Raw genomic sequence first — 26,990 nt, forward strand, 5'->3', positions numbered from 1 at the left:
AAAGAAGATGGATTTCTAAGTCATCGATTCACTAAGTTTTTTTTTTTTTTTCATTTTTGAGGACTACATGAGATGAGAAATTAATCACGTTAATCAAGAATAAGACAGTTTTAGTATACTTATACCGATTACAATGGATTTTTGATTCAAAGATATAATACTTTAATTGCCATATACTGGGAGGAGGGAGAGAGGGAGTACCCATTGAGACAGAAAAAGCTCTCCGGCACACAATAGCTCATTAATCACAGGCTCGTGACATGATTCATTTCCACACTTAGTGAAATCACTACATACACTCCACGTGTTTGAGAGAAAAGTCATCATGTGCAGAACTGACACGCTAGCCAGAAGCACATAATCGAATTCCTGGACCCATCAGGGTAACAAAGAAATGGCAAAGGGAAATGAGAATGCAAATGATTCCCTTGAACTTATTTTGTCAGGCCGAGAAAGAAGTGCATTTTCAGCAGCATTGGAACGGTCTGGGTTCCCTTATCAAGTAGCCAAACTCAGAAACCACGTGGCCATGATTAGCCAGCCATTGTTAGAGCCCACCTCGGCGCCTTAGGCTTCCACTTCAAAGGTTGGCCAATGCTCATTGAGCAGACAGCAAACGCCTTAGCTCAGTATGCTGACTGGCAAACATCACCTGGCCCTGCATCTCTGGCCTCCTTTCCAAATTCAAAGAGTTTGTCTTCGCCTTTCCCTCTTATTTTCACTTCCCTTGCGATTTCTCTTTCCTCATAATGTTTGCTTTCTTAGCTTGGAGAATATGGCTGGAGAACTATGGAGTCTGAATGTGGATGGATGCACAGGATTTTCACCATTTTGTTTGTTTGCTTTTCTTTCCCCCGGTCTTTCTCCCTTTTGGTCTGATTTTTCTTGCCCGTGACAAAACATGGAACTATGTTTAAAAAGATAGGACACATTTAACCCATCTCAGATTGCTTGCTGTCTTAGGGAGGGGGGAAGTGAAGGAAGCAGAGAGAAAAATTTGGAACACAAGTCTGACAAAAATCAATGTTAAAAACTATCTTTGCATGTATTCGGAAAAAATAAAATATTATTGAGGGAAAACTCCATTAACAGTAGAAATCTGAAAGGCAATTCTAAACAGTCATAATTAGGGTGGGGTGCTTAGGGCTTTCTTTACTCAAGGGTGCTGAACTCAGAGGATGCTCACAGCGCTTGGCAATCCTTTTGACAACTTAGAAACACCAGTACTTACATTCTAAGCCAGCAAGAATAATTTATTAAAATGGGGATCTACCAGATGACACTTGCTTCCTCACCTCCCCCACCCATCTGCCCCAATCCCATGCCCTCTCCAGGATGCATTTTATGCTGCTAGCCTCAGATGGAAAAATTGACACTTATAGCTCTTCACACCCAAAGCCTGGTTGGGGAGGGAAGGAAATGGTTTCTACCCAACTGCTTATGCAAACTGGGGAAAAAAGATGAAAGATTAAGGATTCTTTCCTTATAATCCATCACCGATGAAGAGATTAACTGTACCAAATAATTGCCTTTAAGACACACTTTACTGGTCTTAATAACACAACAAAATAAAACTTATGACACATGGCACACTTCTCGCAAATGATCAAGGGATTCTAATCACCTAGTTTAAATATCAGAGATACACTTGAACATTCTGTAGCAGATCAGAACAAATACATATGCTGTAGTCATTTGCATAACCATTGCATAGCTGAGGATAATGGAGGCTGGCGCTCCCTAAAAATTGCTTTGTTCTAAAACTAGTAATTGTCCTCTTCATTAATTTCTCCTTCTAATGATAAGGTGTCTTTTGGTGCAAAAGCTCTATGTTCATCCCATGGTTCCTGGAGCTGATGTTAGATACATAGGGGTCAAACTCATCTGAGATTTGAACTTTAGGGTTCAAGATGACTTGAAATAGGTGGGGCATTTAAATCTGGTGATCTGGCTTCTCAGAAGATCGAGACAGAGAGCGAGATCTCCTCACGTGTTCGTCCTCAAGTAAGCATTAGGCAAAACGTTCCGAGCCTTAGCTACCCATAAGCGGGCCGTCCACTTTTGGAGTTCTTTTAAGAGTCAGGAAGGACCTTGGAGGATCTTCTCCCCAGTTCTCATGGATAATACAGATAGAAGAAAAAAGGAAGGAACATCTAGCCATAGAGTGTACTTCTTGACTTACTAATAGACGACAGCTTTGCTCTTCTGTCTTTGTCTTAAGACAATATGGGTCACCGAGAACCGACTAGAGTCACAAAACAAATGTACTGATTTTGTAGAAGAGAGGAGACTCGTGACTGACATTAATAGGAAAGTTATCAAAAAATCACTAGTATGTTCTTGGAACTCTAACCTAAATTTTGTCTAAAATCATTTAAACCCACATCCTCTTATTCCGTTCTCTGTGATAATAAACAGCTGGGTTTGTATAACAATTTCTCCCCCCCCCCCCCAATGTAGCTGGAGACATTCATTAAAACTATTCTGCAATTTTCAGACAAAATGACTGAAAGTGGAATAATTTACCCTCCACTTTTTCTGCTTTAATATCCTTTGGTTAGGCTTTGAGAGCTCCTTTCCAAGCCTCCCCTGACACCAACCAAATGTCCTATACCTGGAAGGACTTGCTTATGGATTTGACTGACCTGTTTAAAATGGGCTACAAAAGGCAGGATTCTCAGGTGCTACTCATAAGTGTTAGGTCCCCAGAAGTGGAAGAAAATAGTGGGAGCAACAGGATTTTTGCAAACCAGCTGGTGCTATCTCCGCTCCAGCCAAACAATAAGCACCACCCTGAGGCTGCAATTTACTCCGATTTACTATTCTCGACATAGCAAGGAAGTGAAGAGGTGTATGAGAATGAGAAGCATTTCCATGGGAGAGGAAGCATGGCCCTACCAAAGTCTGAACATGTGCCTTAACTGTACCAAGTACCAAGACATACTCAAGGAAAGATTTCAAAAATATCAGTCCACCCTCTGGATATTTTGTTGCCAGTTCCCCAAGTAGGGTCAGTAGAGAAATTCAGCTTTGTACAGCAAGATACCATTATAATGTGTTTTACATTGGAGATTTCCAGTCCTAGAGGACTCTGAGACTCAGAAAAGTTCTGCTGTGTCTACAGACACTTCGTAGTCAGTAGCAGAGTGGAAATTCCAATCTGAATCCCAGTTACACATAGAAAGGGGCTCAGAGGTCACTGAGTTCAAGCTCTTTTTACTGGTGAGAAAACTGAGGTTAATAATGGTTATGTATTATGACTTATGGGCAATAAGTGGCAAGTCTTCGAATCACATGGGTTTCCATCTGGATATTTGGGATCACAAGATTGTGGGATTACAGGCGATTCATTGAACCTCTTTAAACCTCAGTTTGCTCCTAGTAAAGGGGATAATATTATCTCTTCTACCTACCTTACCTGGTTATAACAATCAAGTGAGTATAGTACTTTGCAAACATCCAAATGTTATAAATGCCAGCTATTTCTTTTTTTTAATTTAATAGCCTTTTATTTACAGGTTATATGCATGGGTAACTTTACAGCGTTAACAATTGCCAAACCTCTTGTTCCAATTTTTCACCTCTTACCCCCCACCCCCTCCCCTAGATGTGCCAGCTATTTCTAACAGTATAGCCTACCCAGAATCCCCAAGGAATCCAGAATCACAGGGACTTGGTTCAATCCTGAGGACCCCACGAGTGGGGAAGGAAAGAAGGAAGGAAGGAAGGAAGGAAGGAAGGAAGGGAGGGAGGGAGGGAGGGAGGAAAGGAGGGAGGAAGGAAGGAAGGAAGGGAAAGGGGAAGGAGGGGGCAGGAAAGAAGACAGGCAGGTAGGAAGGATTTTATCATTTCTTAAACACCTACTATGTCTCAGGTACCATGATAAGTGCTTTACATCTTATCTTATTTGATCCAAGTGAGTTTTTTCTTTTTCTTTCTGGGGCTTAGGCTGAAATTAAGGCATACTTTGGGGGCTACTGATAAAGCAATCTCCTTCCCTTTAAACCAGAAGCGTTTGAATAACTCAGTAAGAGTGTGGGAGGAGGGAGGGTGACAAGGACCAACTCTCCTGTCTGCCCCAAGTCCCAGATGAATTTTCCAGCTCCTCCATTCCAGGGGATCATATAGACGATCTCCTTTCTGCAAGGGGCACAGTGCTGCAGGAAATTCCTTTCTCTGTCTCATAGGCAGATGCAACAAATTTCATCAGAGAGTATGCCAAAGAAATGTTATTTTTTATAAAAGTGAACATTTACTTAATACTAAATCATAATGAAGGTTGTTTTTATTCATACTAAAGAAAATAAAACATAACTGAACTTTTAAACAATTAAAATTTACTGAAAAATACAAACTAAAATATGAAAAATGAAAAAACAGCCTATTTTTGATGCTGGAGGGGTGCCCGTCTGGGTACCACTGGCATACCTTGCACGCACCCCTGTGCTCTATCTAAAAGGTTCAGGTCTGAGCTCTCAGATACAGGAACTCTCAACCTTAGGAAATCTTATAAAATTAACCCCAAGGTGCAAGAAACCTTTTTTTTTCCAGAAAGCTAGATTCTTGAATTTTGCTACCTGGGAAATCAGCATCTCTGCTTTTATAAGCGAGTAGACTGGGTGGGTGGCACAGTGGATAGTGGGCCAGGCCTGGGTCAAGAATAGCTGACATCAAATCTGACCCCAGACAATAATTACTAGCTGTTTAAATCTGGACAACTCACTTATTTGCTTCAGTTTCCTTATGGTAAAATGAGCAAGAGAAGGAAATGGCGAAGCATTCTGGTCTATATCTTTCCCAAGAAAACCCCCAAATGAATCCCAAAAAGTTGGATCTGACAGAAAACCAAATGAACAACGAGTCACTGAACTAATCATGGCTCCTAATCCAAGACTGTCATCCTATCATTTACCAGATTGACTGGGGACTTTCTCAAGCAACCTTTCTTACACAAATAACAATGTAAACAGCTTTACTCACTGAGATCACAAGGATGCCAACCTAAAAGGATCTGGGATTTTACTGGTTTGGAAAACTGGTACCAGAATTCCCTATAGCACCATCACAACCAGTCTATGGGTTAGCAGCCAAGTCCTACAGAGTCAGCTGTGGCCATGGAGGTCAGAAAGTTGGGAAGTGTAAGAGGCCTGCAGACTGGAAGCCCAGAACTCTAGCCACTTTAGCAGGGTGCCTCTGCAGATAGTAAATTATGTCTAATTGATCAAATGAAATGTAATAAGAGTCTGATGGAAATTTTCCAAATGTAGGTACATACAAAACTTTCAGATCTATTATCAGAGAAAATAAGGGGCTGTGAATGCTTGCTTTTTCTTTTGGTCCATACCTGTGAATTTATCCCTGTGGTGAACTCAGACTGCGGAGCAGCAATGCCTCTATGACTTGTCAAAGGCAAGATTTGCACCCACTGCACCAAGCTGACCCTCTGAGTGATTGCTAAAATGTTTAAAAAAAAAAAAACAATGGGAGGTCATTTTTACCGACACACATTTAACATTGTGGTCTTGAACAAAGGAGAAGCCTAAGTTGGCTCCAAGTAATGTTTCCAGGGGTGAGGACAATTTGAGATAATTCTGTCACTCACATTCCCTTCTTGAATGAACAAGACTTTGGCCATGAGGACCACGTGACTAAGACGTAAAAGAGCAAGACTTCTCTTCAAATGACCAAGTGGCTCTACGATGGAGAATTACCGGGGCCTCCTTGAGATGATTGCCAAAGCGGATTGGCCCATTCAAATGGCCTAGAGTCTATTGGTTTGTTAATTTAAAGTATTCTAGAGTATAAAACCATAGAGTTAGAGCTGGAAGGGAGTATAAATGTGAGGTAAAAAGCACCTTAGGGACAACTAGGTGACAGAACAGCAGAGAGCCAGACTTGGAATCTAAGTAATGGTCAACTGAGCCTAGCAGCTTCAGCCTGATATAATGGGAGTGATAACACCTAACTTGCAGGATTGTATAAGGAAAACAGTTTATGGGATAAATGTAAAGTGCCTCGCACATCTTAAAGCACTATATGACAGTCACCACCATCATCATTTGGTCCAAACCCACAGGTCAAGTGATTTCCCCAAGGTCCTGAAGTGGTAAGATCTGAGAATGAAAGGTGTGTCCTCTAAGTGCAATCATACTCCAGTGTGGGAATCACCTGTGGAGAAACCTTGGCGAAGAAAGACCCAATGATGGAGTCAATCACCATGCTGACACTAAAGGATCGGGGAAGTAACCATTTCAAGGGTTTTCCTTCTTGTCCTCCTGTGTTGTTTTTGTCAATGATATGCCGAGGCCACTGAGCCTGTGAGAATCAGCTGTGAATAGAGACTTTCCCAGGAGTCTTGAGGGGCTCAGGGGAGGTATCTGAGCCAGTAAGTAAAAATATGCCCCCCAAACATGCACTTGATCACCCTCACAATGGGAAACTCCACAGAAGGAGTCTACAGGTCACTTTGTGTGACCCTTCTGACTTTGGATGCTGATCCCCTGGGAGCTTTTACGTCCTGGTGCGTCAATATTTCCAGGTTGTTCCTGGTGTAGCAGTTTGCAACCAAGCATTGTGATAGGCTGGGCCTGAATGTAAGCCTCTACCATATCTGGGTGTATCGTGGAGACCGAGTGAGAAGCCCCCTAGACTTCTGTCTTCCTGATCAGTAACATGGAGGTATTCTGGTCTATTTTGGTGACAAAATTTGAATTCTTTCTCAGCCACTCACTACTTGTATGATGTCAGCACTTCCCCTCTCTGAGCCTCAGTTTCCTTGTCTGTAAAATGAGACAGATGCCCTCACAGGTCTCTGCCAGCTCTAAATCTATGATCCTTAAACATATAAAAACGATTGCCCTCTAATTCTTTAATGTACACTTTTTTGCCTAAAGAAAGGCAGGCAGATGAATTAGTTCTCAAATGATTTGGTTGTGGATCTTCAAAATCAGCTCAAGAAAAAACTCTTATCTGTATTTTTATTTTTTGTAGCTAAATTCTGCCTATTTCCCTGAGGTTGATAAATCAATAGAAATAGCAGAGTTGTTCATGGTTTTTTTCGCTGATAATTGCTTAATTTTGAAACGCCAGCTGAGAGCCACTTGAAAACTAATGGACTATTACGTTCTCTTTATGCTTAATCCATTTGCATCGAAAGTATTTACAAGGCTTCCCTTATTCTCTGTGATCAATGCAAAGCCATTAGTGAATTACACTGCAGGCTCAAAAACGCAACAAACAAGATATAGATTATTGAGCAGAGCCTGGGCCTATATCCCGAAGCCCAAACACTCCACTTAGTGAACTCAAACCCATTTTTGGACTTACATTTTCTTTGTGAAAACCTGTCTAACCATCACTTACTTTGCTCACTGCAGGAGCTATGCTATTCCCCTCCACTTGCAAAGATGTACATTACCCACCCATTTGGAAACACATTTCTAATTCATTCTCTTTCTGTCTCTCTGGCTCTGTCTCTCTCTCTTTTCTTTTCCCTCCCTTCCTCTCTTCCTCTCTCTCTGTCTCTCTTCTCTCCCTCCCTCCCTGTCTCTCTCTCTCTCTCTCTGTATATATATATATATATATATATATATATATATATATATATATATATATATGAATAGCATGGGTACCCAAAGTAAGGTCAGCGTTCTTTTATCAATGCAATGCTTCACGGAAGCTTGAAACGCATAAATAGGAGTTTGTGTCCTTTAAATTCAATCAGCAACCAGAAACATTCAGTAAATACTTACTATGTTCAAGGTTCTATATCGGGCGGCCAGGTGGCGCAGCGCACCTTGTGCTGGGCCTTGAAACAAGAAAGCCTTACTTTGAATGGGACCTCAGATAATTAGTAGCATGACTCTAGTCATGTCACTGAACCTTTGTGTGCCTCAGTTTCCTCAACTGTGAAATGGAGATAATAACTCCCAGTTCTAGGGGCTGTTGTGAAGATAAGATCATATTTGTTAACATGCTTTGCCAATGTCAGAGCCCCGTAGAAATGTGTGCTGTCTTTACGATTATTAGGTAACAGAGATACAAAGATACCAAAAAAATGTCCCTGCCCAAGACCTTACAGTGTATTGGGAGAGGCCTACAAGTAAATGGAAAACGTAAATGGTGTGTTTGTGGTGTGGAGAGCCCAAATGAAAGGCCAGGGCAGAGCGGCCCAGTGCATTGGGAAGATAAACCTGCTAGGCCAAGGCTTAAGGAAGCCACCAGTGGCGATGGGGAAAGTGCCAACCTGATAGAGCCCAAGGGCCAACAGGAAATGTGAGAGTCCTGAGAGATCCTGAAGAATCAGTGGAAATCATAGCATTCACCTGATGACTGTAATCCCAAGGTGGAAGGGTCAAGCTGCCTAGAGCAGGGCATCCCCCTAGCCACGGCACTTCTCACCCAGGCCTCACTTTAATACTGAGTAAGCGACCGATCCACTAGCATTTATTAATAATAGTAACTGCCACTGAAGGCTGGTGCTTTAAGGTTTACAAGGCACTTTACATAAGTTATTTCATTTGATTTTCCCAACAATCCTGTGGGATTACTATCCCCATTTTACAGATGAAGAAACCGAGGCTGAGAGATGTTAAGTGACTTGCCCTGAATTTTGGTCTCCTGACTTCAAGTCCATCACTATTCACTAGGACAAGGATTCTTCACCTTTTTTCCACTCTGGGCTCCTTTTTGCCCAAGAAATTTCTACCTGACCGGCTAGAATCAGAGCCAAGGTGTTTCTGGCTGCATTTGTGCATACATGATGCAAAGTTCAGAACCAAGGCTGAAACACTGCCAGAAACACCTCAGATCCATCCATTTGATTTTGAATTTTTGGTTATTGCATGTGGTTGCCAATTTTTTTGTGATCCCCACATTCAATTACAGGACCCCATATGGGGTTGCAATCCATAGTTTAAGAAGCTTTGCAGCTAGCTGTCAGACATTCATTAAGCTGACTACATGCAAGGTGCTAGGGATGCAAGGACAAAAGCAACACAATTCTTGTTTTAAGTAGATCCCATTGTAATAAGAGGCAATCTTCCAGAAATAAGAGATAGACAGACAGACAGATAGATAGGCAGGCAGGCAGGCAGATACTACAGGTTCTATTACTCTTGATGCTACTATTACAACAGTAATAATCTACCCAGAGAGACGAACAGACAAATAGTTATATACAAAACACATACCCAATTGCTAACCAAATACGAGGGGAGCACTAAGTGGGAGGCCAGGGACAGGGGAGGCAGGATAGACTCAGAAGCCTTAGCTAGGGTGCATTTACTCTGAGACTGGAGGAAAATGAGGGCTTCCAAGAAGCACATGGGTAAGTACGAAGTGTCTTCCAGACATGAGGACAGACACCCAAAGGTATAGATGTGAGAGATAGGGTATTTTGGATAAGGAACAGCAAGGTGCCTGGACCACAGAGTTTGGGAAGGAGAGGAATATGTAAGAAGAAAATGTTGGAAAGTGGGGCTGAGTCCAGGTTAGGAAGGGTTTTAAATGTCAAAGAGAAATTTAAATGTGATCCGAGAGACAGTAAAGAGACACTGGAGTTTTTAATGAGGAAAGGGGTGACTTAGTAGACCTGCCCTTTAGGGAAATAACTTTGGCAACTGTATAGAAAATAGAGTGGAATAAGGAGAGACTTGAAGAGGGGAGACCAATTGTAGTAGTGTAAGTAAGACATGATATGGATTTGAACTGGAATGTCAATTGTATGAGTGGAGATAAGGATCATATGTTGTAGAGAGAAAGACAAAAAGATTTGATAACTAAATGAATCTGTGAGGAAAAGTGAACCTTCAAGGATGATGTGGAAGTTGCAATTGGAAGAATAGTGGTGCCATGAAAAGAAATACAGAAGTCTGGAAGATGGGAAGGGACTTTTGGGGGAAGAATAATGAATTCTGTTTTGGGCAAGTTCACTCTGAGCTATCTATGGAGTTTCCAGTTGGAAGCGTCCAATAGGTAGCTGGTAATCTGAGACTAGAGTTTAGGAGCGAGAGAGAGCGGGAGAGAAAGAGAGAGAGAGAGAGAGAGAGAGAGAGAGAGAGAGAGAGAGAGAGAGAGAGAGAGAGAGAGTGTGTGTGTGTGCTTTTCCCTTCCACTCCATATATAGATCTGGGAATCAGGTGATAGAAATGAAAATTAAGCCAAAGGATCTAAATGAGGTCATGAAGTGAGGAGTGTGTAAAGAGAAAAGGCCCCAGACAGGACCTCAAGGTATAGACATACTTAAGATGTATGTCGTAGGTGATGATTGAGTAATGGAGACCAAAAAGCAATGGTCAAGCACATAGGAGGACAACCAAAAGAGGGTAGTATCAGTAAATCCAGGAGGAGTGAGGATGTGGGAGGGGCAGCCCAGAAAGCTGAGGGTTGAGAAAAGACCATTTGATTTAGCAAGTAAGACATCACTGTTAACTTTTTTTTAATGAATTGTTCTCAACTTAATGATAAAGTTGGTAACCAGAATTCAGAGGGTTTAGAAGGCTGTAAGAGGAGAGAAAGTGGAGATCATGAATGTACAACACTTTTTAAAAAAAGAGTTTGAGTGAGAATGGAAGGAGAGATATAGGCCAGTAGCTTTGAGAGATGGTAGGTAGTAGTAGCAGTTGCTGTTGTTGTCAAGTAGGAGGTATGACTGACAAATTATCAATCCCTGGTCCCACTCTAATCTCAAGGAGTTGCTAGGGTTCTAGATTAAGGCCTCAGGCAGATCGTCTGTGGCTGTTAAGTTTCTAGAACCTCTTCCTCCATTCATTAGTGTAGCTAATACTTTTTATAACCTCAGCATCTAGAGTTGCCCCAGTATTATTAATAACCAAGAATACCTTGTCTGGAATAGACAACTCTCATTCTCATTTTGTCATTGCCATCAAATCTTGGCGATGTATGCCAAGTGAGGCAGTAGCACGTTAAATGCCAATCAAGCTCTGAAATAAACTGCTAAGCAGTGTAGTTTCTGAGCTTCCATCTGACAGTAGATGAGCCCGATATTTTGAGAATTCCCTACACTTCAGGCCAAATCATGAAACCTCCTAGTGAAGACCTAAGTCAGAAGGAAAGTGAAAAATTTGTAACTCTCTCATGCTGGCCCCCGATCTCCCTCCAAACCCTCTCAGACAGCTACAGCACAGCCCAAGTGCCTTGTTGCCCCGTAGAACTTGGCCTTTCCTCCCTCAATATTTTTTCTCCTCATAAATGTGTCATATTCAAAAAGGCTGAGCAGCTAGATTAGAGGGACTGGTGAGTCGTTCAAGGAAAGTCTCAGATTCTGCAGGATCTTTCAGATGTAAGAGAAATCAAGGAGATGTGTGTGTATGTATGGCTGAATGAATTCACATTTATTAAGCCTATTTGCTAGGTATTGTGATATATGTCTATATGTATGTGTAAATATATGTCTGTCTGTATGTTTGTATATGGATTAAATATATGGATGCATCCCCTCAGGAGAACATAAGGTTTTTAACATATGTCTTCCAGTGTGAGTATGTTCTTTGGGGGCAAGCTTCAAGGTGTTTTGTGATGGCTATTATAGTCTAGTTGTCCTATGGTCTTTTCTTAAGAGAGAGACAGACAGACAGACAGACAGAGAGAGGGAGAAAGTGTGTGTGTGTGAGAGAGAGAGAATGAAAGATAGCAAAACTGACTTACATACCATGAAACTGATTGTTTTTTTCTCTTGAAATGATTGCCAAGGGATCGTTCAGTAAAAGCAATGACTTTAGGTCACTTGATCAAATGGATAGGCATTCTATGGAAATGTTGAAGAAAACAAGTCATTTTGCATCACCTTAGACAATGACAATTTGATTCTATCTGCTGGGGGATACAAGAAATAGAGATCTTACCCTTGGACAAGCTGTGTTTCCAAGGGATTTATTGCAACCACAAGGTCTTTTCAGGAGGAAAAAGACCCAACCCCATAGCACAGAGTGTAGCACAGTATATCAAAACATGTGTGTGAGAGTGAGCTTCTAGCTCTACCCTTTCTCTTATACATTCCAGAGTTCATTTTAGGTGAGATTTAATTGGAGAAGCTGAGGCAAAACTAAAGGAGCCATTCTAGTTTGAGCCACTTTATCTCTGAGCTGTTCTCCTTGGCAGATACGTGGTGAGTGCTGAGTTTGGAATCAGAAAGGTCTGAGTTTAAATATAGTCTTACTAGCTGTGTGACCCTGGGAAACAACAATGTTTGCCTTAGCTACCTTAATTATAAAATGGACAGAATAACACCTACCTCCCAAGGTATTGTGAAGATTAAGTGATATAATATTCATAAAAATTTTAATACAATGTCTGGCACATGGTAAATGCTTAATAAATCCTTCCTCCTTTCTTCCTTTCTTCCTTTCTTCCTCCCTTCCTCCCTCCGTTCCTTCCTTCCTTCCTTCCTTTCTCCCTTCCTTCCTCCCTCCCTCCCTCCCTCCCTCCCTTCCTTCCTTCCTTCCTTCCTTCCTTCCTTCCTTCCTTCCTTCCTTCCTTCCTTTTTTCCTTTCTTCCATCCCACCCTGATCACAGAGATTCAGTATGTTCATTTCTCAACAAACTACAATAGGGAAACCTTAGCTTTTTGGATAGAAGGGAAGGAAGACTTGTTTCAAGAATTGGGCTCTAGGTATATCATGGCAAAGGCATCCTCTACCACTTGCTGCCTTGAACAAATCACATTTTCCCTCTCTGCCTCTCAGTTTTCTTATCTCTAATTAGGTATAATTAGGTGATTTCTAAAGTCACTTCAAGTGCTTAAGCCTATTAACAAGTCAATCTAAATAAGGCTAATCTTGGAAAAGTAACCCCCTTTCTGTGGGTCAGCTCATTCCAAATTCAAAACAAGGGCCTTGAATACACTTTTGAAATATAACCACTTATTTCAAAGTTGGGGACGGTCTTTAGTTTATTTGGTGCCCCCAAGTTCCAATTACAATACAATAACTTTCTTCTCTTCCCATATGACTACTTTGATGCAAAATATAGGAAATGAATGATGGTAAATTAAGGCCTTTGGATCCAGAGTTCAAAAGCTAGTACTATTTGTCTTGCTTTAGTTCCCCAGATAGGGTGAATCAGAAACCAAAAAACTAGGTGTCTGGGTCTAAAGGGAAAGGAATGTGTGAATCTTGAAAACCAAAGAAATTCTAAGTGTGGAAGCAGAGTTATTCTAAGATTTTTCTTATGGTTGCAGTTGCTAAGGAGACCATTGCTTTTACTGTAAGTGTTTAGAACAGCTGCTCATTTGGAGACTGAGCCTGGATATAATGTTAGTGTAGCCCTAAAAAGATGAGAAATCCATTTAAGTTTAGTCGTCATATTTGTGTATATGTGTATATGTATGTATACATATATATATATATATATATATATAATTTGAATGTATAAATAGAGTATCTCTCAAACACAGCAACATCTCTCAAAATGTTTAGCAAGTCATGTTTCTTGGGACAATCTTACTAAAATAGCATGTTTTGATAAAAGAACTTATTAGTGTATATTCATAAATGCCAAGTGAGTATAACCTACAGAAGTCAATACCTCCATAATTTGCAGAGAAAATGTTGCAAAAGTTTTACACTGGCCCCCACAAAGGATGAGTGACTTTGTCTAAAGTCACACAGCTGGGAAGAGAAATGACATCCACTTATCCTGTTCCTTGTCAAATGCTCTTCCGACTATTTTTCGCCTCCCCTGATTCTGGACTTTTTAGAGCTTATCCTCTGTATCTTGGTCTCAGACCACTTAAAAGCATTGGGGTGATGATGGTGACGGAAGAGGAGAGGCAGTGTTATATAGTGGATAAATAACCAATGGATCCTGGGTTTAAGTTCTGTCTCTGACACAAAGAAGCTTTGTGAGCCTTTGAGATCATGCAAGTCACAGAGAAGTGTCAACCTGCAGCAGTACAACATTTCCTCACTTGGCAGTTCCCTAGGCTAAGAAAATCACAGATCCAGTCGTGTCCCTTTGTGTATACAGAGGAAGTAACATGACTCAGACCCTTTTTGCACAGTTACGTGCTATGTCCAGTAAGAGCGATCACCTTGGAAAACAGCATATGTGTTACAACAAGGCCATTCTTTTGCAACTAACTGCCTTTGTTTGGAGCTTGCCACTTAGCCATGACATAGGATATGATGACAAGATCAGGAAGGTTGCCGATATGGCTAACCTATAGTTAGCAAAGTTGCCGATAGAGAAGTCATACTGGCACGGCAGAAAAGATGGAGAGATGTGACCTGGATTGTGCTACAAGTGGACTAGCAACTACCTAACTTCAAAATACAGATCACAATAACTGACAAAGTACTTTGAGGTTTGCAAAGTCTAACATATATACATCTATCTTTCTCTTCTTTATAGATGAGGAAACTGAGGCTCCGAGAGGTTAAGGGAGTTGCCCTTGGTCACAGAGATTTCTCTGACGTGACATTTGAACCCAGGTCTTCATGAACCTTAAGTTCAAAACTTGATGTGCTATGTGTACCATGCTGTTTCTCTGGGTATATGGCCCTTGTGATTCTCTATTCATTCCGTCAGTAAGCATGTGGGATCCTTGGTTCTTGCCTTTGTTTTAATTAATTTTAAAATCTATCTTATTTATTTCATTAAATATTTTCCAATTGCATTTAAAATTTTTTTAACATTCTCTTTTAAAACTTTGAGTTCCAAATTCTCTTCCTTCCTCCCATTCCCCACTCCTTGAGAAAGTAAACAATATATATTGATTACACATGTGAAGTCATGCACACCATATTTCCCTATTAAGTCATGTTGCAAAAGAAAACACACACACATGCACATCCATGCTTATACATATATAAAACCCCAAGAAAAATAAAGTGAAAAACATATGCTTCAGTCTGCACTCAGAGTTCATCAATTCTCTCTCTAGAGGTGGATAGTGTTTTTCATCACAGATCCTTTGAAACTGTCTTGAATCACTGTCTTGATCAGAATCTTTCATAGCCAACCATCCTTACGATATTGCTGTTACTACATGCGAACAATGTTCTCCTGGTTCTGCTCACTTCACTTGGCATCAGTTCATGGAAGTCTTTGCAGATTTTTCACAACGGTTCTCTTCATTGTATCGTATAGCACAATAGCATTCCATTACAATGCCATACCATAATTTGTTCAACCGTTCCCCAACTGATGGATGTATCCTCAATTTCTAATTCTTTGCCACCATAAATAGAGCTGGTATACCTCATTTTGTACAGAATGGTGCTTTTCACTCTGATCTCTTTGGGATACCACCTAGTAGTGGTATTGCTAGCTCAAAGAGTATGCACAGCTTTGATCCACAATGAGTTCTCTTTCTGGTCTCTTTAAAAATGAAAATTTTTTACCACTGCTTTGGGAAAGTTTGCAATATATCTCAAGACAGATATAGGGAGGAGGAGGCAGGGTAACGAAGGAACGAAGGGTCCAGTGCTATAATTTGTCTAGGCTGGCTCTGGAATAGTTTGTAATGAACACCCTCACACTCTGAATGGCTTTAGATTAGAACTGCCTCACAACTCCACTGGAATCCCTAGATAAGGAAAACACGATCTGTCATCCCTCATAGTAACAGTAACACAGCCTGACATTTATATAGCCCTTTACACACATCATAATATCTGGGCTTTACAACAACAGTACTAGACACTATGAAACTTAGCCCCATTTAAAAATGAGAAAAGCAAGATCTAGAAAAGGTAAACAATCTGCTCAAGGTCCTACACCTAGCATCAGAGATGGGGATGAGAATCCAAGTGCAGTAAAGTAGAGAGTATCCACTAGGGCACATTTCCTGTCTTGGGAGAAGAAGGTATCTTTCCTCCTGGGCAGCCTTGTCAATGCCTGGGTTTGGCCCCAAGCAAAATCCTGGTAGCTGTAGAGGGTTACAGCCAGTGGGGAAACTGGGTGAGGTATAAGAAACTTCAGCCCAGAGGAAACCTGCTAACAAGGTCTGGTGCGGGTCCCCATTTCCCCTAAGGGCTCTCGTCCTTCCTGAGAAGTCAGGGGTGGTGACAACCTGTATTGACATTGAAGCAGAGTGAAAGTAGGTGGAAGAGAGATACCACGTGGCAAACTAGGTACAATAGCAAGTTGTTCATGTGGTCCCATTGCAGTATATACTTAGCACATGCCCAGTGTTGTTTTGGTTACATAAGGGTATTAAGGGAAAGAACTAGGAATAAAGGGACTCCATTTTTCCACCAACCTCAGGCAATATATTTTAAGGCAATATTTCTAAGGCAATATATTTTAATCAGTCACCATGGGGGCCCTAGAAAGCACGGTACGTTTTGTCATCCCAACTTGGGGGCTCTAGAAAGCAGGAGTCAATATTTTAATCACCCTGGTGGGGGGCCCTAGAAAGCGTGGTACGTTTTGTCACTCCAACTTAGGGGCTCTAGAAAGCAGGACTCATTATTTTAATCACCCCAGCATGGGGGCTCTAGAAAGCAGGATATTTTAATCACCCCTGCATGGGAGCTCTAGAAAGCTTGGTACGTTTTGTCACTCCAACTTAGGGGCTCTAGAAAGCAGGATATTTTAATCACCCTGGTAGGGGGCTCTAGAAAGCATGGTACGTTTTGTCACCCCAACTTGGGAGCTCTGGAAAGTAGGACTCAGTATTTTAATCACCCCAGCATGGGGGCTCTAGTAAGCTTGGTACATTTTGTCACCCCAACTTGGGAGCTCTTGAAAGCAGGACACAATATTTTAATCACCCCAACTTGGGGGCTCTGGAAAGCAGGACACAACAGGCACCCAAGAGGACAGCCTTTATTGTGGGCAGCCAGCTATCTAGGAATGAGAGGGAACACCATACAGGCTACTTGTAACTAGTCAAGTCTGACCCACATCCTCACTGAGCATTTTCCAGTCAATCCTTTGAACCATTCTCTGCAAGCTCCCAGAGGGCAATGTTGAGCAGATGGGGATTGGGCTGAAGTGGAATTCACGATGGAAACATAAACAATATGTAAAATATTTAACATAATCTGTTGATATGAAAATGTACCTGGTTTCAATTTTGAAAGAACCAGCTGTGAATAATTGGTCTGGGGGAAAAAGATGGTCAAACCTCGTTTCTTGAATCCCACCTATGAATATGAAACAGACACCAGCTCCCCCCTTTCCAACCAGAAACAAAGCTCTTGAGAGCTGAAGGCTGTGATAACAAGAGTCCATCCCTGCCACAACAATTGTTACTCATTCTTCCTCATGTCTGTTATTCAGCCCTATGCTTCTGCTTCCAATTGTGCAGAGGACTAGGTAATTGTTATGGATAGCAACAGACAAGATATGGGCTTTGTACTTTATGGTTCATTCTGCTTAGATGAATAACTTAGTTTGATTAGTCTCTGTTACATCTAAATCCCCAGTCAGATTGTCTGTATCTAATTTGTTCAAATTACCAGGCATCATTGGTTTTAAAAAACCTGATGGGAACAAAAAAAAGCATTCAGAACATGTTTTGGGGACAAATTAATTAATCTGTGCAAACAATACAGTTTATCTCAAACTGCTGCCCCAAACAAGCTGAAAACATTAACTTCACGTGCAACAAAGGCACAGATCCCTCCAAAGAAATGTGTGTACTCCTTTTGTGTTCCTCCAATAGGCTTTTGCTCACTTGATAGACTACAGGAGCCTCCTGATACTCCAGGCAACTGACATGACAACTCATAATATTCAGGTTAATAGACTGCCCTAGAAATTGCCCCTAATGAATTTAATCTTTGCTTAGTAAACCAATATCAACAGCCTGAGCACTGATCTAGGTCAATTTTCTATGTCTAACTTTGGCAGTCACAACTCCCCAAATACCACTGTACCCCAAAATGCCATTTCCAGCCTCGGGTTTCATTTGCTCAATTGGGTTGAGGTGACAGCACTCACAAGTGTGCTTAAAGGAGAAAAGTCTAAACCAGTAGATGGAACGTGAGGAATTCAGTCATCCACTTTGTCCAGCCCTGCCTTGTTTTGATCATAATGAATTTCCACTAACAACCTATGAAAATGAAGATAATGAGCTCTTTTACTTCCCATCTAAGCTGTATTAATGCTCTAGAAGGTCATGAATAACTGTAGGCCCTAAAGGCTCATGATTCCTACTGGAAATGGTGATAAGACTAAGCCCTGAGCTTCCCCACTGGCTAAGTCTTTCCAAAGATTTTTGATTTGATAACCTGTTTAGGCTGCATTTATGTATAAAGGTATCCTCCCCATAGTCAAAGTAGCTGAATAAATGTAGATTGCTAATACTTTGACGGTGATATGAAATTCAAGAAAGCATGCTTCCCCTGAGAAGCTAGAAAAAAAAAAAAAAAAAAAAAAAACCTCAACTGAAAAAGATTTTATCTGTATAGGTAACGGATATACATTGCGTCATTGCTATGTAGGCAGAAGGGAGGCTAAATAAGATATGATCCCTGCCCTGATGGACCTTAACATGTACAGAGAAGAAACACACACACACATGCATGCAGAGTTACAACAGAAAATCAAATGGGCCAAGTGCCTTGGGAGAACTTTTGAAGTGGAACATTCATCGGCCTCTCTCTGCGTCTTCTTGAACCATGCTCTTATAAGGTACTACAGCCTGAATGCTTTTCCAACCTAACCTGGGAGATCATAGCAAAGGGGAAAGCTACCACTACCTTCTAAGTGTGAAAGAAGAGAATTTGACCCATTAAGTTATTAAACATTTAACAGATACATATATTCAACATAAAAGTAAGAGAAGGGCTTAGGACACTTGATAAACAACTTCTTTCCCTTGAGACATACTTGAAAGAATGAATGCCTCTTACCACTTAATAAAATGATTTGTCAGAAGGAACACATGCCTTATGGATTGGTGTTTTGTGAATACATTCACTAAGATGGTTGAGTTTATCTATTCATTACAATAGAGTAGTGACTTAAGCCTTCTGGCAATCCAATCCAAACTGTACTGAAAGATCCTGTGGAGGTTGTGATTTGTATAAATGGACATGGGAAGTCTGAAATGTGAAACCTCTCAAAATCCACTCAGATAAATCTCCTCGGAAGCATATTCTTAAACTTTGCTTTCTGAAATTTTGACGTATATTTCGAAGTCCCCATAGTATTATCACCACTCTTTTTTTTTTTTTTTCATTTAAAGTACAGTTAATTGTGGTCATGAGTCTTTTTCCAAATTGTGTCAAGTCTACCCATGGAAAGTCACTTTTTGCCTTAACTCACATAAACCATTAGCCAGATTTCTTTGCCTAGTTCCACTGAAATAAGTACCTAATCAAAGAGGATTTATATAGTGACATGAACATCACATGTGCCTAACATGAAAATGTCTTCTAGTCAAGCACAGATCTTTTTAGCCACATCCACACACAAACTTGGATGCTACCATTGATCACATTATCAAAAAAAAAAAAAAAAAGCTACACATAATCCACAAGTATCTCCTTATCAGGAAATGAGGTATTCTATATAGATGAATTTATAACAGAAGTTTAGCACTTTAAGTGATAAAGCTTACTGCAGTCATTTTATATAGTTTTCTAATACCTAATACTACATACTTCCTTGCCTTTTTTTCTAATTTATTGCTATTTTTTTTGACAAAATGAGACTTCCCACTAATCCAAAGGAGCCTAACAAAATGGTTATTATTTGTTATTATTAATTATTATTAATAATTAATTAATATATGTTTACATAATCAAATATTTATTTAAATATTTATATTTAATAATATAATTTATTATTTACATTTTAATTTTTTATTATTATATTATATTATAAAGATAATCATAATAAATGAATATATTATTTATGATTAAATATTTAATAAAATAATTAATAAATAATAATTATTATATTTCTAACAAAATGAAATAACAGCTGTTAATACAAAGGGGGGACACTCTCTTAAACCTTGAGAGGATGGTGCTAACAGTGACCAGAATTTTGTTCTCTTTCCACAACTGTATATTTACATCATTACAATTATGTTGTTCTTTTTGTTCTGTGTTACTCCATATATATCATTTCATTTCCCCTCTAAATTCATCATATTTATTATTCCTTAAGGAGTAGCAAAATTAGATTATTGCTACACCAAAAATTTTTCAACCATTCTCCTGCTCAACATATTTTGTCTCGAGCTTTTTAATCATCACAAATAATGCTGCTATGAACCCTTTTGTACACATGAGGCTTTGCTGGATGTCAAGAACCCCTTAGTTATCCAGTCTCAGTAGCAGAAGTTCGGGGTCGAACAGTACAAACAATTTAGTAACTTTTATTGCGTAATTCAAAACTGTTTTCTAGAACAGTCAAATCAATTCACAGATGTGCCAGCAGGGAAATAGCATGGTGGTTTTCCCACAGCCACTGCAACAATGAGGGCGTTTCCCTCTATTTTTTTTAGCATATTCTTTAGCTTGATGTGTATGAGGTGACACATCAAGGTTGTTTTCATTTCTATTTCTATGATTATTGATTAAACATTTCTTCAGGTGGCAACAGATAGTTTTCAAAAGCATAAATACAAACTATTTGTTCATATCTTTTGCCCATTTGCTCATTAGAGAATGACCCAAATTTATGTATTTATGTCAATTCCCTATAAATTTTAGACCCTACAACTTTATCACAGGTATTTAATACAAGGCTGGGTTATTTGTTTTTAGTAAATGTAAATGTCTTTTCTTCTGAATGTAGGTTGATTTTTCTTATGCAAAAGCCCATCAAGAATGTCTATTTTGCCCTTTATGAGCTTTTATCTTGTCTGGGTCACAGATATTTCCCCCTTCAAATTTATGAAACCTATAACCTCTTCTTCTCTATGTATTTGTAATATGACTTTAAAATTGTAGTCTCTTTATTCATTTGGGATTTTATAAAGTATAAGAGGCTGTTCTAAATCTATCATTTGGAGGACTGCTTTGCAGTCATGGCCATCAAAAAATCCTTTCCACACTAGTTTCTGTTCTTGGACTTTTTGAACACAAAGCCATTGTGTGTCTTTGTTTCTAGGTCTTGCTTATCTAGTGCATAACTCTCTACTATTTGTACTTTTCCCTTTTTCCTTCTCTTCCAGCTAAATCTCTCTTTCCCCAGTGATAATCAGACATGTAAGTCGCTGTGGTTGATGAAGCAGTGCCCTCCCCTTGCCCACTCTCTGCTTCAGGCATCCTTCAATTTTTTCCCTTTGCCGGTGTAGACTTCCACTTATATTTTTGTAATAATCCCAACCATAAGGGGAGGTCTATCTGGACGGACATGGGTTCCTTTGTCAATCTTTGCTTCCTACCAGTGGGTTCGTGGCACCATACTCACCCGCCAGTAGATATCTGGATTGTGCTTTAAGGGGAAGGACCCACAAGGGGTTCAGGTTGGGTCAGGGCAAACAAGTCCTTTGGAATTCTTTGGATAGTGGTCAGAAAGGCTCACACTGACAGGAAGGGAATCATCTATCAATTATACTTTTAAAAGGCACAGAGAGTACAGAGGCAGGTGGCAGAGGGAAGAGGATGGGAGAAGAAGGCAAACATGGGAAGTGCTGGAGAAGCAAGGGCTTGAGGGGAAGGGTTTGGGGATCCCATTCTTATAGGGTTCTAGTAGAGGGGAATAGCCTAAGTTGTATCTTACTATCTTAGGATAAGTACATCAGTGTCACCTCAAAAGTTATCAATGCCACCTTAAGGATACCTTATTAGCATAATGTTTCTCTGGTTTTAATGCATATTTCTGATGCTTATCTGTAGCTTGCAGACTGAGGTCCATTTATTGGTACCTAGCTGGCTTCTCTTAATTTAACACATGGTCTCTAGATGTGGTCTTAACTTAGGAGACACTTTTGACATGTGGCTTTTTTGTTCCCCTTTATCTTTTTAGTCCCTAGTTCCTATTTATTGTTGCCTAATACTGGCTACTTAAACACTTATTACACTAATTGGTGGGGTCGTCATGGGGACGGTAACATGCAATTTCAACACAGCTTTCTTTCTCCCTAACCTTCCTTTAGCAGGCCCAGAGAAGGGTGAATGTAACGATACCTTCCCAATTCCACCACTTAAGTGTTTGAGGGGCATTCATTGGTGACACCTTGATTATAAGAAATCCCAAGCTCCCTTCTCTATGTTTAGAGGGTTTCCTTTTTTAAAACTCATGCCCCATATCTAGAGATTGTCGTTTTTTGTCTAAATAAATCTTAGATGAATTGAGAATCTCAATAGAATGGCAAAGGTCTTTTCCCCGCTTTCCAGCTTTCCAATCTTAAGTACTGCATCATCGCCTACTATCATCAAGCTAAACTTGTTTCACCTAGAAGTTTCTTTTGTCAACTACATTTATTAAAAAAAAAATTTCTCAAAAGAAATACTTGTTATTCATCAATTCTGTTAACAGCCTTTTTTCCCCCAATAGAATTGTTGCAATTTTGCATAAGTAGATATTCTTGAGTAAGAGCCATTTTCTTTTGTTTTGTAGTGTATTATGTTCAAATTCTAACCTTATCTTGATGGCAATTCTGACTAGAATGCCTTGTTACAACCATCATGTATCTCTTTCCAGTTGCTTGTAATGTTTTTCCTCTAAGATATACCTAGAAGTTCTGGGGATTGGCAACCAAGTTTCTGGGTAGCTAAAATGGGTGGTTTCTTTTTGGGGATATCCCATGGATTCTGTTGATCTGTACTTAGCTCTCTGGTTCAAATGAAGGGCAACCAATTAACAGTCACATCGCCCATTACTATATCCCCCCCAAAAAATTTAAAAGAGCCATGGAAAGGCCTTCTGAACAGGGGGTGGGAGATTTGTAGGAGAAAATGGACAAAGGTCAGGATGAGAAAGCAAGGTTGGCTTTGGTCTGTACCACAGGAGGCAGTACCAACTATTTATAAGATCATAAATATACTTAAATTTCAGAGTCGTATAGCATAGTAATTGTCCATAGAGGTTATTTGGGGCTACTATTCATAATAACTAGTCTCATACCATTATGCTTTTATAGCTGTTCTTTCTTTTAAAATCACGGGAGAGGGTTCATGGCATAACAGACTATACAGTAGACATTGTGCTAATAAGGTATCCCTAAGGTAGTATTGATAACTTTTGAGATGACATTTATATACTAAGATGGTAAGATATAACTTAGACTATTCCCCCCTACTAGAACCCTATGAGATGTTTCCTCATAAACTTCCAAATTTAGAATGTTCTAAGTGGTTAGGGTTGTCCAAGTTTTAGCTGTTGAATATATGAGGCTGTCACTTTTTATCAAGTGATAGCTATATGCTCTATTTGAAAAAATAAAGACTTAAAAAAAACTAGAGAATGAGAATGAGAAAATGATATATGAAAGTTAACATTTTGTTGGTTCCAAAAAGGAGGCACTCAATAGGAGATAGAGATAATGCCTATATTTATCCATTTTGCTTTAATTCTTAGAATCTTAATGGTATTTGACATGTATTTCAAAACGTGGTGTTACTAATTCAGTGGTTTTACAATTTTTGTTTGTTTCTTCATAATAAGTACTGTGGATTTTAAAATATATAACATCATTCAGCTCGAAACCTACTCAGGTAGCTAACTGCCAGAAGCACTATGAACTGTGAAATACTTTCCGAACTTTCTCCTGCTCCTGGTGAAACACTGCTTGAGAAAAAGAACAAAACTGAATGGACTTCATCCACATTTAATGTTACATAATCTCGGCTGGGCCTTTTCAATCCTTATTTAATCCTTAACAACTCGCTCTCTCCTTTCCCACAGTGTCTCTTCCAAATCTTTTCTTCTTTCCTTTCCATTGTAAGCATACCCCAATCCCTGCACTTAATGCAGATGATTTAGATTCTAACTTCACTGAGAAGATTGAAGCCATTTGGTGAAATACTTTTCTACCTCTCTCCTTCCATTCCTAACAACTTTAAGCATCATTATACTTCTCTTTTCTTCTGATGACAGAAGTAGTATCCCTATCCTTCGCTAAGACAAAACTCTCCTTGCACTCTTTGTCCTATTACCTTTTGCCTCTGGGACTTTTTCACTACGTGTTCCTTTCCATTTCTCTACAATTGTGTAAAGATGTCTCTTTAATTCTAAAAAAGCCTTCTCTTATTGTCCTAGCCAATTTAGCCAATGTCCCTTCTCTTTCATCCCCATTTGCCACTGAACCTCTTGAACGCATTGTACATGACCAAAGCTGCTTCATTCTCAGTATACACTGTCTTGCCAATTACTTGCCATCTGATTAAAGGGTCGCAGATCTAGAAATGGAAAGTGTAAATGTTCAAGTCTTTCAGGAATAGGGGCAAACAGCAAGAGGTAGACCTGATCATTCTGGCACGATGGGTCCTAGTCAGAGTGCAGTTTTTCATTCCAATCTATTAGTCCAAATTTGGACTAACAGAGGAAGGCCTGACAGTTATTTCCAAAAGATCTTGATTTCTTCTGGCCACAAAAAGGCTAGAGAGTTAACTGGCAGACTGCTTCACTGGGATGACTTCCCCAGCCTATCAGTCAGTCAGTCAATCAATAAGTGTTATGTGTCAGGCACTGTATTAAGCATTGGAGATAACAAATCAAAGTAAAAATACAGTCTCTGCCTTCAAAGATCTTATGTTCTAATGGGAGAAAACAATACATAAAAGGAGAGCTGAAAGGCAAGGGGTAGAGTAAAAAGAGATTTCTGAGGGACAGTGACTGGATATGGAACTTCCAAAATGGAAATTTCAGGAAAAACTCACCAATGGTAGAAGAGACTCATGAGAAATGAGTGAGGATGCAGCTGAAGCATAACAAACAGTCCAAGCAATCGGGGATGATTTGCATGAGTACTTCCTCAAAATATAGATTCCAGCGGGAGAAGAGACCTTCAGGAACAGAGTGAGGAGGCGGCTACACCAAGGCGGAATCGTTCTTCAAGGAAAGATAGAGACCAAAAGACAGTTCAAGTATTGCTTCAACATCTCATTGCATCCTTTTGTAAGGCTTGCAAACTTGTGGTATGCACAAGTAATACTGAGGCTATGGGTCCAATTTTAACAAAGAAGGGTGGTGTAGAGGATTCAGGGGGCAAAGCCTTGCTTATCAGAAGCAATCCACTGTGTGATCTGTTGGGTAAAATAAATTTGATTCCAGGACTTCAGTGATGAAGTCTGATCCAGGAAAAACTAACACTAAGTATAACAAAAGGTGCCTATGAAAACAGACTTCCAGCTTAAGAGGATAGAAGGGAGATACTACACTGTTTGCTATGAAGTGGCAGAAGCTGTTCTCACCCCTGCAGTGATGACTCCTCAGGAGGGTGTCAGAGGAAAATGGTACTCGGGGATCCCATCCGTGACGAACAGCATCCCTCATCTTTGGGACCCTCTTCACCGTTCAACTTAGGACCACTTGTTACATTAGCCTAGGAAGCTGGAGGTTCCTTTAGGCCTACATACATTGCCTGTGATAACAATAAAAGTAATAGTTATTCGATCACAGAGAAAAAAACAACATGTGAACAAAATATAATAGACAACATTTCTATAGTCTTTTCAAGCTTTCCAAAGTGCTTTACATAAACCATCACACTCAGGCTCTACTGCAGTTCACTGAGGAAGGCACTAGAGATGAAAACCTAGCACTGGAGAAGCAAACTCTCAGCCCAGCATTCAGTAAACAGCCAAGGCTAAGTCTCCCGGTTAAGAATCCAGCATCTCTGCCACTAAACTATGGTTGTTTTCATCTTTTTTATCCCAAGAGCCTAGGATAGTGATTTGTACCCAATACCTGTTTACTGAATTGGACGGAAAGCATTATTTCACATTTTCTAAAATTCAAGTGGGTCCTCAGTATCACACAATTCCTACATTCATCTCTAATGAACTTCCCATTCAAGTCCACACAGCAGCTGTTCTAAGCATTCCTGAGTTTTCTAAAGGCTTTTCTCTCAGTGTTTTCTCTCCTTAGAGGATGATGTGGTCCTTGCCAAGGACAATCCCCCCCCCACTCACACTGTCGATTTTATCATTCTCTCATTTCCACGACATCTGCTGATGGAAATGCCTGGACATGTACTACTTTCACACATATTCCAAGAGTCTGATGAACATGGGATCTTTTATCTTTGGCAACTGTGTGTCTTGGCAGACGGAACCTGCCAAATCTTTCTTTGAAAACAAGATTGTAAATTTACTAAACATACAGAATTACATTGATCACATTAAAAAAATAGCTGAAAAAGAAATACGCAAAATGTTGTGTATGAAAAGAAAATTAGCTCAATGAGATGACTACTTTACATCAGAAACTCTAACAACTTCAAACTGTAAGGCACATATATTAGTTAGGAATAAGAGAAAAATACATGTAAGACTAATGAAAGTGGGTCAAAGTTCACGAGAAGACGAAATAAACCCACGTAATTGGAAGCTCCAACTGAAGTGAAAGCACGTCCAGGGGGGTATCAGAAAGTCATAAAAATATCTTTTCCAGGGTCCTGGGCCTCATGTTCCAAGGCTCTGGACTAGATACTAGAATATAGAGAGTTAGCGTAAAACCATGCTTAAAAAAAAGGCAACATCAGAAAAGAAAGGGACCGTGCTGTTCTCCCTCTATTCCACAGTCAGTTCTGGGAGATAAAGAGAGGAACAATAGTTTAGAAAGGCATTTGGGGCAGACGTATCCTAATTATTCACAAGGAACATATATCGTAGGCCTATGTCCTCCAAATTTGGCAGTTTGTGCATCCAAAGACCCACCACAGAAGGCAACAGCAACTTTTATGGACAGGACCCTTTTTTATTCATTGACTGGCCATCTTATTTAGTCACTAATAACCAATTTTAATGCCCCAAATAGTAAAATTATGCTAAATGTAATAATGAATGCACAAAATAAAATGTAAACTCTTTGGGGTCAGATTCATTGTGCTGTTTGCTTTAACCTATCCTCAGCACTTATCAATGTGCTTTTCACACAGTAATTAATAAATCAGC

General features: G+C 39.9%; 1 protein-coding gene and 1 long non-coding RNA gene across 11 annotated transcripts in view; one reads left to right on the top strand and one right to left on the bottom strand.

Moving 5' to 3' along the window:
* Window positions 1-25,452, bottom strand: part of LOC116420275 — a 217,052-nt gene extending 191,600 nt beyond the window's left edge. For 8 of the 9 annotated variants that reach the window (XR_004230575.1, XR_004230581.1, XR_004230580.1 and 5 more), the window contains exons 1-2: window positions 25,287-25,452; window positions 24,753-24,924 (exon numbers count right to left, since the gene is read on the bottom strand). This is a non-coding gene — a long non-coding RNA (uncharacterized LOC116420275). Of the gene's footprint in view, window positions 1-5,344; window positions 5,455-24,752; window positions 24,925-25,286 lie in introns of all 9 variants that reach the window. The other variant, XR_004230577.1, reaches the window with a different exon arrangement.
* Window positions 1-26,990, top strand: part of LOC100915461 (kelch-like protein 4) — a 257,692-nt gene that overhangs the window by 19,737 nt on the left and 210,965 nt on the right. The gene's annotated exons all lie outside the window — the stretch shown is intronic.

Source organism: Sarcophilus harrisii, chromosome X, assembly GCF_902635505.1.
Source record: "Sarcophilus harrisii chromosome X, mSarHar1.11, whole genome shotgun sequence".
Lineage (NCBI taxonomy): Eukaryota > Metazoa > Chordata > Mammalia > Dasyuromorphia > Dasyuridae > Sarcophilus > Sarcophilus harrisii.